The sequence below is a fragment of the Thalassophryne amazonica genome, chromosome 20, assembly GCF_902500255.1.
Source record: "Thalassophryne amazonica chromosome 20, fThaAma1.1, whole genome shotgun sequence".
NCBI lineage: Eukaryota > Metazoa > Chordata > Actinopteri > Batrachoidiformes > Batrachoididae > Thalassophryne > Thalassophryne amazonica.
In genome coordinates this window covers 26,161,321-26,176,407 of record NC_047122.1, presented here as the reverse complement: position 1 = coordinate 26,176,407, position 15,087 = coordinate 26,161,321, and the positions used below count along the sequence as shown (strand labels likewise).

General features: G+C 40.9%; 1 protein-coding gene and 1 long non-coding RNA gene across 2 annotated transcripts in view; one reads left to right on the top strand and one right to left on the bottom strand.

Annotated features, from left to right (window-relative positions):
* Positions 1 to 15,087, bottom strand: part of LOC117501843 — a 105,016-nt gene that overhangs the window by 63,754 nt on the left and 26,175 nt on the right. The gene's annotated exons all lie outside the window — the stretch shown is intronic.
* The window catches only part of LOC117501844, a 197,568-nt gene that overhangs the window by 173,650 nt on the left and 8,831 nt on the right, over positions 1 to 15,087 (top strand). Inside the window, exon 4 of the long non-coding RNA XR_004558100.1 lies at positions 12,980 to 13,048. This is a non-coding gene — a long non-coding RNA (uncharacterized LOC117501844). The remainder of the gene's footprint in view (positions 1 to 12,979; positions 13,049 to 15,087) is intronic.

Sequence of the window (15,087 nt, the reverse complement as noted above, 5' to 3'; positions counted from 1 at the left end):
AACAGCATATCATACAAAGTTAGTCCTCACAAGTGTCATTACAGCATGTGATACCATTCTGGCAGTGGCAGAACATGGTACATGTATCGTAAGAGAGAAAGATGACCCACCTTATGTCAAAAGTGATTTATGGCCCTGTCAGCCAATCAGAATCGATGACATCACTATGTCCCGCCCCTAAGCCTCTCCCCTAGTCCTGCCTCCAAGCCCCGCCCCTTATGACATCACAGCCAATCAGAATCAATTACGTCACTATGTCCTGCCCCTAAGCCGCGCCCCCAGCTCCTCCCCTAGTCCCGCCCCTAGCTCCTCCCCTAGCCCCACCCCCAAGGTCCTCCCCTAACCCCGCCCCAAGCACCGCCTCCAAGCCCTACCTCCCCTCCCACCCGGGTCTAATATTTTAATGTCATTTTATTTCATGAATTAAAGAATGATTAAAAATACCTAGATCTTTTTAATGTATTAAAGAATTAACTAATTCTGAAATAATTAAACATAAATCAGTGTCTATTATCTAATACCCCTTTAATATTTTTAATTCTTAAATTAAAGCGCCTCCGTTTATGGTTTTTTAATGCCTCAATTAAAGAAGGAATAAAAAATACCGTATCTTATGCATAATTATGGGAGGTTTTCTTCAATTTAGTGATTAAACACGAATATTTTTATACGCCTTTAATATTTCTTAATTCTTAAATTATCGCGTTTCCTTTTCTGTTTTTTTAATTCGTAAATTAAAGAAGGGAAACAAATAGCTGTCTCTCTCGGGTGTAAGTCTTTGCAGCAAGACGGTCAAATACCCACGCATAGAGCTGCTCGCGGAAACATCAATCAATCAATCAATCAATCAATTTTTTTATATAGCGCCAAATCACAACAAACAGTTGCCCCAAGGCGCTTTATATTGTAAGGCAAGGCCATACAATAATTATGTAAAACCCCAACGGTCAAAACGACCCCCTGTGAGCAAGCACTTGGCTACAGTGGGAAGGAAAAACTCCCTTTTAACAGGAAGAAACCTCCAGCAGAACCAGGCTCAGGGAGGGGCAGTCTTCTGCTGGGACTGGTTGGGGCTGAGGGAGAGAACCAGGAAAAAGACATGCTGTGGAGGGGAGCAGAGATCGATCACTAATGATTAAATGCAGAGTGGTGCATACAGAGCAAAAAGAGAAAGAAACAGTGCATCATGGGAACCCCCCAGCAGTCTACGTCTATAGCAGCATAACTAAGGGATGGTTCAGGGTCACCTGATCCAGCCCTAACTATAAGCTTTAGCAAAAAGGAAAGTTTTAAGCCTAATCTTAAAAGTAGAGAGGGTGTCTGTACTGTACTGTCTGTACTCTAGCTACAGCATTTTGAATTAACTGAAGGCTTTTTAGGGAACTTTTAGGACAACTTGATAATAATGAATTACAATAGTCCAGCCTAGAGGAAATAAATGCATGAATTAGTTTTTCAGCATCACTCTGAGACAAGACCTTTCTGATTTTAGAGATATTGCGTAAATGCAAAAAAGCAGTCCTACATATTTGTTTAATATGCGCTTTGAATGACATATCCTGATCAAAAATGACTCCAAGATTTCTCACAGTATTACTAGAGGTCAGGGTAATGCCATCCAGAGTAAGGATCTGGTTAGACACCATGTTTCTAAGATTTGTGGGGCCAAGTACAATAACTTCAGTTTTATCGGAGTTTAAAAGCAGGAAATTAGAGGTCATCCATGTCTTTATGTCTGTAAGACAATCCTGCAGTTTAGCTAATTGGTGTGTGTCCTCTGGCTTCATGGATAGATAAAGCTGGGTATCATCTGCGTAACAATGAAAATTTAAGCAATACCGTCTAATAATACTGCCTAAGGGAAGCATGTATAAAGTGAATAAAATTGGTCCTAGCACAGAACCTTGTGGAACTCCATAATTAACTTTAGTCTGTGAAGAAGATTCCCCATTTACATGAACAAATTGTAATCTATTAGACAAATATGATTCAAACCACTGCAGCGCAGTGCCTTTAATACCTATGGCATGCTCTAATCTCTGTAATAAAATTTTATGGTCAACAGTATCAAAAGCAGCACTGAGGTCTAACAGAACAAGCACAGAGATGAGTCCACTGTCCGAGGCCATAAGAAGATCATTTGTAACCTTCACTAATGCTGTTTCTGTACTATGATGAATTCTAAAACCTGACTAAAACTCTTCAAATAGACCATTCCTCTGCAGATGATCAGTTAGCTGTTTTACAACTACCCTTTCAAGAATTTTTGAGAGAAAAGGAAGGTTGGAGATTGGCCTATAATTAGCTAAGATAGCTGGGTCAAGTGATGGCTTTTTAAGTAATGGTTTAATTACTGCCACCTTAAAAGCCTGTGGTACATAGCCAACTAACAAAGATAGATTGATCATATTTAAGATCGAAGCATTAAATAATGGTAGGGCTTCCTTGAGCAGCCTGGTAGGAATGGGGTCTAATAAACATGTTGATGGTTTGGATGAAGTAACTAATGAAAATAACTCAGACAGAACAATCGGAGAGAAAGAGTCTAACCAAATACCGGCATCACTGAAAGCAGCCAAAGATAACGATACGTCTTTGGGATGGTTATGAGTAATTTTTTCTCTAATAGTTAAAATTTTGTTAGCAAAGAAAGTCATGAAGTCATTACTAGTTAAAGTTAATGGAATACTCAGCTCAATAGAGCTCTGACTCTTTGTCAGCCTGGCTACAGTGCTGAAAAGAAACCTGGGGTTGTTCTTATTTTCTTCAATTAGTGATGAGTAGAAAGATGTCCTAGCTTTACGGAGGGCTTTTTTATAGAGCAACAGACTCTTTTTCCAGGCTAAGTGAAGATCTTCTAAATTAGTGAGACGCCATTTCCTCTCCAACTTACGGGTTATCTGCTTTAAGCTACGAGTTTGTGAGTTATACCACGGAGTCAGACACTTCTGATTTAAAGCTCTCTTTTTCAGAGGAGCTACAGCATCCAAAGTTGTCTTCAATGAGGATGTAAAACTATTGACGAGATACTCTATCTCCCTTACAGAGTTTAGGTAGCTACTCTGCACTGTGTTGGTATATGGCATTAGAGAACATAAAGAAGGAATCATATCCTTAAACCTAGTTACAGCGCTTTCTGAAAGACTTCTAGTGTAATGAAACTTATTCCCCACTGCTGGGTAGTCCATCAGAGTAAATGTAAATGTTATTAAGAAATGATCAGACAGAAGGGAGTTTTTAGGGAATACTGTTAAGTCTTCTATTTCCATACCATAAGTCAGAACAAGATCTAAGATATGATTAAAGTGGTGGGTGGACTCATTTACTTTTTGAGCAAAGCCAATAGAGTCTAATAATAGATTAAATGCAGTGTTGAGGCTGTCATTCTCAGCATCTGTGTGGATGTTAAAATCGCTCACTATAATTATCTTATCTGAGCTAAGCACTAAGTCAGACAAAAGGTCTGAAAATTCACAGAGAAACTCACAGTAACGACCAGGTGGACGATAGATAATAACAAATAAAACTGGTTTTTGGGACTTCCAATTTGGATGGACAAGACTAAGAGACAAGCTTTCAAATGAATTAAAGCTCTGTCTGGGTTTTTGATTAATTAATAAGCTGGAATGGAAGATTGCTGGTAATCCTCCGCCCCGGCCCGTGCTACGAGCATTCTGATAGTTAGTGTGACTCGGGGGTGTTGACTCATTTAAACTAACATATTCATCCTGCTGTAACCAGGTTTCTGTTAGGCAGAATAAATCAATATGTTGATCAATTATTATATCATTTACCAACAGGGACTTAGAGGAGAGAGACCTAATGTTTAATAGACCACATTTAACTGTTTTAGTCTGTGGTACAGTTGAAGGTGCTATATTATTTTTTCTTTTTGAATTTTTATGCTTAAATAGATTTTTGCTGGTTATTGGTAGTCTGGGAGCAGGCACCATCTCTACGGGGATGGGGTAATGAGGGGATGGCAGGGGGAGAGAAGCTGCAGAGAGGTGTGTAAGACTACAACTCTGCTTCCTGGTCCCAACCCTGGATAGTCACGGTTTGGAGGATTTAAGAAAATTGGCCAGATTTCTAGAAATGAGAGCTGCTCCATCCAAAGTGGGATGGGTGCCGTCTCTCCTAACAAGACCAGGTTTTCCCCAGAAGCTTTGCCAATTATCTATGAAGCCCACCTCATTTTTTGGACACCACTCAGACAGCCAGCAATTCAAGGAGAACATGCGGCTAAACATGTCACTCCCGGTCCGATTGGGGAGGGGCCCAGAGAAAACTACAGAGTCCGACATTGTTTTTGCAAAGTTACACACCGATTTAATGTTAATTTTAGTGACCTCCGATTGGCGTAACCGGGTGTCATTACTGCCGACGTGAATTACAATCTTACCAAATTTACGCTTAGCCTTAGCCAGCAGTTTCAAATTTCCTTCAATGTCGCCTGCTCTGGCCCCCGGAAGACAATTGACTATGGTTGCTGGTGTCGCTAACTTAACATTTCTCAAAACAGAGTCGCCAATAACCAGAGTTTGATCCTCGGCGGGTGTGTCGTCGAGTGGAGAAAAACGGTTAGAGATGTGAACAGGTTGGCGGTGTACACGGGGCTTCTGTTTAGGGCTACGCTTCCTCCTCACAGTCACCCAGTCGGCCTGCTTTCCCGGCTGCTCGGGATCTGCCAGGGGGGAACTAACGGCGGCTAAGCATGACCCCACGGCTGTAATACCTGTTGCAGACGCTAGCTGTGTCTGTGTGTGCGTGCGTGCGTGTGTGTGTGTTTCGGAGGGGTGTGTGTGTGTGTGTGTGTGTGTGTGTGTGTCAGGCCAGATGGTCTTTTATAACATAGTAGAGAAGCGTTCGTCACGCTTGTTTGAAGGCTGAAAAAACAAAGCTCCTTCTCACTCACGCCAAATGGTGTTTCTTTTAAGATATTAGCCGATCGATCATGGTGTGCGGGACACCCGCTGATCGGAGATGCTGCCCCGAGGTGATGAACCCGAAAAATCAACAAACTTTGGTCTCACTCACGCCAAATGGTGTTTCTTTTAAGATATTACCCAGTCGATCAGGGGGCTGCGGGACACCCGCTGATCGGAGATGCCGCCCCGAGGTGATGAAGGCGGAAAAAAACAAAGTTTCTTCTCCGTCACTCCCGACAGGGTGGCTGGGTGTCAGGCCAGATGGTATTTTTAGAGCAAAAGGTACCAGTAAGTGTTTTTCACAAAAAACCTCATTTGAAAAACAATTTACCCTTTTCAACAATATTATAGGAAAGAACACAGGCTGTATAAGGTTTAGAATATGTGCTTTATTACATTCATTAAAGTCACACACACAGAGAAAAAAGCAATTGTTCATGTTTATTAAACACAGCATACGTGAAGGAAAACATTAAGAAAAAAGTATTTGGTCCACTTACATGAAGAAAAAAAGTATACGTTCATGTTTATTAAACACAACATACGTGAAGGAAAACATTAAGAAAAAAAGCACTTGTTCCAGTTACCTGAAGAAAAAAGCATACGTCCATGTTTATTAAAGGGTAACCATCAGGCTGTCGCCGTAAAATAGCTGATAGATGATTATTATGTCTCCAGCTGCGTATAATAAACTCAAGTCTGCTCAGTGCCACTTTTCTAAGGCAACAAGTTCGCATATTTTTTTTTGTAAAGTCAACTTATTATATTTTACACATTTTGGGATTCAAACATCAAATCCTTATCTCAACACTTCACGGTAACGTTCACATGCCAGCAGCTTGGATGTTAAGTCCTAAATCTAAACATTTTCTTTGCTCACTTGTATCGCTGCAAGTTCCTGCTTTACCACCTCATTCTGACCAAGAAACATCTGAAGTGGGTCAAAAAATAAATGAAACTGTTCTTGAAAGCAGCTTTCTCCTGGTTAGTTTTTAATACACCCTGAAGACATCAAGATTCTCCTGGCGTGAGTGAGAAGGAGCTTTGTTTTTTCAGCCTTCAAACAAGCGTGACGAACGCTTCTCTACTATGTTATAAAAGACCATCTGGCCTGACACACACACACACACGCCTCCAAAACACACACACACACACGCACGCACACACAGACACAGCTAGCGTCTGCAACAGGTATTACAGCCGTGGGGTCATGTTTCCGCGAGCAGCTCTATGCGTGGGTATTTGACCGTCTTGCTGCAAAGACTTACACCCGAGAGAGACGGCTATTTGTTTCCCTTCTTTAATTTACGAATTAAAAAAACAGAAAAGGAAACGCGATAATTTAAGAATTAAGAAATATTAAAGGCGTATTAAAATATTCGTGTTTAATCACTAAATTGAAGAAAACCTCCCATAATTATGCGTAAGATACAGTATTTTTTATTCCTTCTTTAATTGAGGCATTAAAAAACCATAAAAGGAGGCGCTTTAATTTAAGAATTAAAAATATTAAAGGGGTATTAGATAATAGACACTGATTTATGTTTAATTATTTCAGAATTAGTTAATTCTTTAATACATTAAAAAGATCTAGGTATTTTTAATCATTCTTTAATTTATGAAATAAAATGACATTAAAATATTAGACCTGGGTGGGAGGGGAGGTAGGGCTTGGAGGCGGTGCTTGGGGCAGGGTTAGGGGAGGAGCTTGGGGGTGGGGCTAGGGGAGGAGCCAGGGGCGGGACTAGGGGAGGAGCCGGGGGCGGGGGCTTAGGGGCAGGACATAGTGACGTAATCGATTCTGATTGGCTGTGATGTCATAAGGGGCGGGGCTTGGAGGAGGGGCTTAGGGGCGGGACATAGTGACGTCATCGATTCTGATTGGCTGACAGGGCCATAAATCACTTTTGACATAAGGTGGGTCATCTTTCTCTCTAGCGTACTTATTTAATAAAAGCCTCCACACAGGGGACCATAAAGATTGCAGTGAATAAGCAGTTAAACTCCCAAATTGAATTAGATCGGATTAGGTTCCAATCTGATGAGTCACCAAAATAATTAACAATTTAGGGTTTAATACTTATTATTTAATTATTATTCGGGGCAACACCTATTTATAGCATAGGTACTTTAATTTAAACATTCATTAATTAATCAGTCTCAGTTTAATTTAATCAGTCTCATGTAATCAGTCTCTGATCTGAAAGTCATGAATTCCCAATAGGATTAACCAAAGGTTTCCTTTTGAACACAAACTGAACCACAGCATAAATATTTACAATTTATTTACAATTATATAGAAATGAACAGTTTACTGGCATTTTTGTGGACAGTGATTAAAATAAATTCATTCATGGATACAATTTTTTACTCACTCATGAGACGTTGAAAGAGAGAGAGCGATAAAGCTTAAAGACTTTAAGTGAATAAATCTGATTAGAATTTAATGATGAAATTTGAAGCCAATTATTAAGAAAAAATATTAAATGAACGTATGAATATGTTTAAAAGTAAGAATAATAATAATAATAAGGAGCCACTTTATATCCATTAACAACAAACACTTTTTCTGGAACCTTTAACTGGATTACTTAGCTGGTCCATTGAGAATGTGGTTCGGACGGCCCGTCCATCTTTCGTTGATGTCGGTTCTGCAGCGTGCTCACTTGGGTCAAGGGGTTAACTCAGCGGTTTCCCAGTGTGATCCCAAAGGCTTGGGTCGGCTGGATTTACCAACAGGATGGCTGCTTGCAGTCAGGTTTGAAATCAGCTCCGTCATCAGAGGTGGAAGGTGTTTTTTGAAAATGGTTTCTGGTAGCTTTTCAAAAGTTTGTTGGAGCCAGATTAAAAGTCTTTCTGAATTTAGAAAAAGTAAAACTTTAAGCGCATCGGAAGATAACAAAAAAAAAGTCGCTTTTCTGTAAATTCGCTATTATTGTGAAAATTTCAGCTTGGAAGCTCTCTTAAAAATTCAAAAGACTTAACGCACCTTAATCTGTGTATATTTTTTCCAGTAGGTCACATTTTATAGTCGTAACACCCAAATCAACTTTAACATAGATGATCCACTGTTTTATCCACCTCACTAAAACAGGCATCCTCCTAATTTTACTGAACAATGTATCAAATCAAATATTAAATATAGGGTAGGTTAGGGTTAGGGAAGAGGCATTGGACTATCAGCCCAGCAGAGACGAGGCCAACTCACTCCCTGGAAAACCTTAGGTCTGGTCCTTCAATGAGCTGCCTTGCATGCCTGCAGTCATTCAAGCACTGCCATTGTTTGTGGTGCTGTTTCCTAATCCAGTTCTGAAATGCAGCCTTCTGAGCTGTTGACGGTTGACACCCCAACAACCGGCTCTGGACCAACAAATTTAGTTGAACTCCCCGATATTGCGAGCTGAAGTACAGTAGTGTTCAGAATAATAGTAGTGCTATGTGACTAAAAAGATGAATCCAGGTTTTGAGTATATTTCTTATTGTTACATGGGAAACAAGGTACCAGTAGATTCAGTATATTCTCACAAATCCAACAAGACCAAGCATCCATGATATGCACACTCTTAAGTCTATGAAATTGGGCTATTAGCAAAAAAAAAGTAGAAAAGGGGGTGTGAATATCAGCACCTTCAAATCCGAGGTCATGGTCTCGACCGGAAAAAGGTGCCTTGCCCTCTTCAGGTTGGTGGAGTATTCTTGCCTTAAGTGGAGGAGTTTAAGTATCTTGGGGTCTTGTTCACAAGTGAGGGACGGATGGAGTGTGAGATCAAATTTCAAATTCAAAATTCAAATTTATTAATTTATATAGCGCCAATTCACGACAAAATCGTCTCAAGGCGCTTCACAACATAAAAAACAATTAAAAATTTAAAACACAATAAAAACAACCATAAAAGAAAGACAGCAGTAAAAGAATACAAGATTAAAAACACATCATAACACTAATGATAAAACAGGGAAAATAAATGAGTCTTTAAACGTGATTTAAAGGTCTCCACAGTGTCCGACTGCCGAATGTGTGCCGGCAGATCGTTCCACAGAGCTGGGGCATGATAGGAAAAAGCTCTGTGACCGGCAGACTTTTTATTCATCCTGGGAACACACAGAAGTCCTGCACCCTGAGAACGCAGGGCCCGAGCTGGTACATAGGGGGCTTATCAAGTCAGCCAGATAGGGAGGTGCAAGTCCATGAACAATTTTATAAACTAAAATCAGTACTTTAAAATCCGATCTTGCAGAAACAGGAAGCCAGTGCAGGGACGCCAAGATTGGCATAATGTGGTCAAACTTTCTGCTCCGTGTCAAAAGTCTGGCAGCAGCATTCTGAACCAATTGAAGACCCCTGATCCTGGACTGCGGTAAGCCAGAGAATAGAGCATTACAATAGTCCAATCTAGAAGAGACAAACGCATGAATCTGTTATGTGTCGACGTGGGTTGAGGAGCGGACCTGCGTCAGACAGAACCCAGTGCTACAAATAACCAGAAAAGCGGTTCCAAAAACAATATATTTATTACACCCGCTGTGTATAAAAAGTGTAAAAACAAAAATAGCGTCCTTCTGGTGGAGTGACTGTTGGCACGCTCTCCAGCGCCCGCAAGGATCAAAGCCCGGCGCTCCTGGACCCACTACCACCGCCAAACACCCCCCAGGTGGACACAACAAACTGACTCTCTGTGAAGCAAAGAAGAGGTGAGGTAAGTCAGCAGTTACAACAATATCTTTCAAAAGACACACGCTATCAGCAACACATTCAGGTCTGTATCTTTTTTAACTTTATGCAAATGAGCAGCTTCTCATAACAGGTGGAGGATCACTTATCCGCACGCCACAGCAGTGAGAAGCAAGCTGCACAATTCTCATCACAATTCAAGTATACTGTGTAACAAAACACCAAGTTACTATCAACAATTAGTCAAACACTTAATTACCTTTAATGTGTGCTGACAGCATGTGTCCTCACCCTTCCTTGCTTCACGGGCTCGATGTGTCAAACACAGGCGCGGTCCTCAGCGTCTCACAAACGAACATCACAAGGTCGAGTTCCCGGCAGTTCTGCTTGAATCACACATGACTTAAATGCAGAACGCCATCCAATTATCTGCTTCAGCTGAAAGTCTTTAAGGTTGCATATGAGCACCCGTCACAGGTGCTACACATGATGTTGATGAGGGTGAGACTCTTCAGCCAGCACCTTCTCCACAGACAAATCAGTTTCCATGCCACCTGAAGAGCAAAGAAAAGAAAAGAACACCAAAATATCCAGCCACACCCCCCAACACACAACAGAATCAAAGTCTCAGCATCAGCCATAGACAGAATAGGATGAATCCTCGCTATATTTCGCAAATGGAAGAAGGCAGTCCTTGTAATGTCTCTAATGTGGAGATCAAAGGACAACGCAGGATCAAAAATTACTCCAAGGTTCCTCACTTTATCCGTATGATGTATAACACACGGACCTAAGCTAAATGCTAGCTGATCAAATTGATGCCGATATCTCGCTGGACCAAAAACCATAACTTCAGTCTTATCAGAATTTAAAAGTAGGAAGTTACTAGACATCCAACTTCTTACTGATGCAAGACAATCTTCCAAGGATTTTATGTGAGTAAGATTACCAGCAGTTATTGGCATATACAATTGAGTGTCATCAGCATAGCAATGAAAGGGAATCCCAAAACGCCGCAATATATTCCCGAGGGGTGCTACATAAAGAGAAAAAAGCAAGGGGCCCAAAACGGATCCCTGAGGAACCCCAAACTTCATGTCTCTACGATCGGAGGAGGTTCCATTACACAATACACAGTAGGAACGACTGGACAGGTACGATGTCAACCATGCAAGAGCAGTTCCAGTAATCCCAAAGTGATTCTCCAGCCTATTGAGTAGAATATGGTAATCCATAGTGTCAAATGCAGCACTAAGATCCAGCAGACCGTAGTGATATCCGAGTCCATTGCTCGCAAAAGGTCATTCACTACTTTAGTAAGTGCTGTCTCTGTGGAGTGAAATTTTCTAAAAGCAGACTGCAGTGGCTCAGAAAGATTATTCTCAGTGAGGTAGTCCACCAGCTGTCGCGAGACCACTTTTTCCAGGATTTTAGAACAAAATGACATATTTGATATCGGTCTATAATTCTTCAATACACTAGGGTCGAGATTAGATTTTTTTAAGTAATGGTTTGATCACTGCAGACTTAAAACACTTAGGAACAGATCCAGAAGTTAATGAGAGATTTATAATTTCCAGCACAGTTGGTCCAAGAATGGGCCACAGGTCCTTAAACAGTTTTGTTGGTATAGGATCAATTAAACAGGTTGTGCTTTTAGTAGACGTCACAAGCTTCGTCAGTGCGCCTAGCGAGATACCATCAAAATCTGTAAATCTGGATACCACCTCAGTGGGCGCATCCACCTCCACAGCAGTATGCAGTGGTTGGGCCAAAGCCTGCTGAGATATACTCAACCTAATATCCTCAATTTCTTCTCGAAGTAATCCAAGAAGTCCTGTGCTGAGAAAGGAGAGTGAATAACAGGTGGCTGTCCATGAATAAGAAGTGCTACAGTTTCAAACAAAAACTTGGAATTATGCTTATTTTTATTAATCAAATCAGAATAATAGGCACGCTTTGTAGCCAGTAGTGCCTGCTTATAATCCAAGACAGCATCTCGCCATGCAAGATGGAACACCTCTAACTTAGAACGACGGCATTTCCGTTCAAAACCTCGAGCCTTCTGCCTAAGGTCACGCAGGTAACCATTAATCCAAGGTGAGTATGCCTTGGGAAGGCGTGTCCTCAAGAGAGGAGGCGCAACCTTGTCCAGTGTGGCCTTGAGCGCTGAGTTCAAGCCATCCGCAAGACTATCTACTGATTGAATATTCTCTAACCCCGAGGCCAAAATTTCAGGCAGTCTGGCAGATCGACAGACGGATCGGTGCAGCATCTGCAGTGATGCAGTCGCTGATGTGACTCAATGACACTGGAGCCGATTCTTCATGAGACAGGAGCTGCCTCTTTATGTGACGCGAGTCGGCCAGCTCTTCATGAGACAAGCACATGAGGCAATTCATGTAAAACATAAAAGGGAGAACAATAATCCACGTCATTTCATTACTTCCTGGTGTACGTCTAGGCGAAGGCTAAATCTGCTCTTTATAACAAAAATTAAGTATTATAAATTGTGGTGTTTCATTAATTTTTTGCTCCACTGCTGTGTGTGCGACTTTCCACGTACTCGCACTGTGTTCGTGCCCATGAACACGAGTGTGCACAAAACCATTGCCATTGTATCGTGCACATCTGTTCAACTGTACATCCCTCCACCAGCAGGTGGAATATTTTGTGGTTACCCATTTCGTTTTGGTTTGTGGATTTTCTTCCAGTTTCTGCATCTTTTGTGTTATGTGTGAAGGGGCCATCAAAATCTCCTGTTTCATTTTGCATTTTTGATATTGTGGTTTTTGAGATATTAAACTGTTGCTTTGCAGTTTTAATTTTAATATCCTGGCACACAGGCTGTTGCTGTTTGAGAGTTTTCCTGCTGTTACAGAGTCACATTTTAAACTTTAATTTTGACTTTGCAGCAAGAACACAGGAAATGGTTTTCCAGATGCTGCCGACCTACAGTGACTATTTCATCATCAACAATAATATCACCTTCCTCTACTTCCTCCACGATCCAGAAGATGTTTGGGTTTCCAACAACCATCAGAGATGAGAAGTTTCAGATCTGTGTCTTTCACCTGTACGGTACGATAGCATGACTGAAAACGGAAAAAAGCGAATCTGACTGCAGTCAGCAAATTCTTGAAGTTTTTTGTTTGTTTGTTTCTTTGCAGCCAAAAAGACATTTGTGAAAGAGGAGGACCTGCAACATTTCAGGAAGCAGGTGCTTCAGCTTTAAGTTTGAACCAATCATACAGATCAAGCTCCACACATTTTTCTCGAGGACTGAGAACTTTTGGGACTTCAGATGATGTCACACAAACAATTCAGGTTATTATTATTAATGTTATTTTGTTGTTGTATTTAAACGTTTCTTCCACAGAATTCTGTGCTGAAGGTGAAGGCAGACAGATGATGTTCTGACCATAAAGCCCTCAGGTGTCATCAGAAAGTCAATCACAAAAATAAACGTGACAAAGTAAAAACATCAAGCGTTTCTTGTGTCACGTCTTGTTCTTTCTTGAATCAGCACATTGGTTGAGTGTGGTGACAAAGTGGTTTGCAAATTAGAATCTAGGTTCATTTTCAGATCACAACTGGCAGTGACACGTAAAATAAATGTTGTGTGGGCCGCCAGAAGAGGAGGTACTGCTGGCCCACCACCAGAGGGCGCAGTGCCTGAAGTGCGGGCTTCAGGCACGAGAGGGCGCTGCCGCCTCCAGGAACTGCCGAGGTGACAGCTGTCACCCATCAACCTTGACAGCTGTCACTGATCATCTACTTCACATCTGGAATAAAAGCAGGAAGACACCTCCACCACATTGCCGAGATATCATCTTCATCAAGAGGTAATATCCTCAGCCTTTGTGGTAATTTACTAAATCTATCTATTGTGAGTGTTTGCAGGAGTACCGGTCCTTAGTTTGTGGAGGCTGTGTGAGTGCAGGACGGCACTCTTTTCCTCTGAGGGATCGCTGCTAACACGTATTGAGTGAGAGGTGGAGGTGGAATTCCCACCATAATTGTTACTGGGTGTACACACACCCACACTTGACTGTTTTTGTTCTTCGCCAGCAGTACCAGATCCGACACGCCGAAACGGTGGCCACCTGGGGACTTCGGGACTTGGCAGCTCCAGTATCCCTCGGGTTCGGTGGCGGTGGAAATCGTGTGGTTCCGGTTCGTCTCCAGACGGGCGTCTCCTATCGTCGAGCCTGCCCACACGACACCTTTATTGATTGACTTGTGTACATTCTGTAATCTGCTGTGTTTGGTTGCGGCATTCACAACAGTAAAGTGTTCTAATTTAACTCCTTCCATTGTCCATTCATTTACGCCCCCTGTTGTGGGTCCGTGTCACTACACTTTCCCAACAATAAAACCATGTCTGTAGGCTTAAAAATTCAACTTTCCAATTTCAGTAACAGATTTTTTTTTTTTTGATGAAATCTTTGAAAGTGGGAAAAACTTTTCCATCAAAAAGTGGTTTTACAATAATATCCTGAGATTTTTTTTTTTATTGTTGTTACTAAAAGTTCCTGAAACAGTAAAAATGGTGGACTGTATATGTGTTACGTCTTCAGAGCTCGTTCCACAATTACGCCCAGTATATATCTCAAATAATAACTGTCATTACCAAATGTTATGAGTGTGTAGCTTCTTTCAGAGACAAGGGAGTGCCTGTGAATATGGAATAGGTGAATGAAAGATAAAGTGAGAGAAAGAGATGGAATAAAAATGGGAAAATCTTTCTGATAACAGTCAGGAAGCGTTAAAATAAATAATATCTTGTTTCTTAACATTAACATTCAGAAACAAGAAAACTTACAATGGTCACATTTTCTGATACGACCACAAATCAAGAAAAAAAAATGCTTAAATATAAATAATACAATCAGAATGAAACAGATTCCAGCCAAGTTGCTGGACAATATGTTATGTTGATCTGACACACAGACACTGACTCACACAGAACATGAAAATCCACAACCCCTATTAGTTTGAACAGCAAAGAGAATCATAATGAAAGCCTCAAAGCAATGTTTTTCCCCTGGAGTCAGCAGGGAGAAATCTGAATGGATAAAACAGACCTCTCATCCATATGAGCTGACCTGGAAATAAAGGTCAGTAAATTGTAGGAATGATTTTTGTAAAATACATGTAGTGTGAAAAAAAATACACTCTGATGAATAAAAAAAAAAAAATGTAGATACAATCATTTCCATTCACTTGCAATTCTAAAACATAATCTAAAATTTGTACCTGCTCCTTTCATACATAAGAGTGGTGTATTCACACACATTCTGGGTTGTTTTTCCCACCAGTGTCAGAAAATCAGTTTTGAGGTATTAAAATATTTCCATTCCAACACATGAAATAATTTGTTTTTCGTGCAGTTCATTCAAGAATAATAAACAAAATAATAATAATAATAATTTCTCTCTTGATTCCGTCACTGTTTCCTCACAAACACTTACTGATGATGAAGCT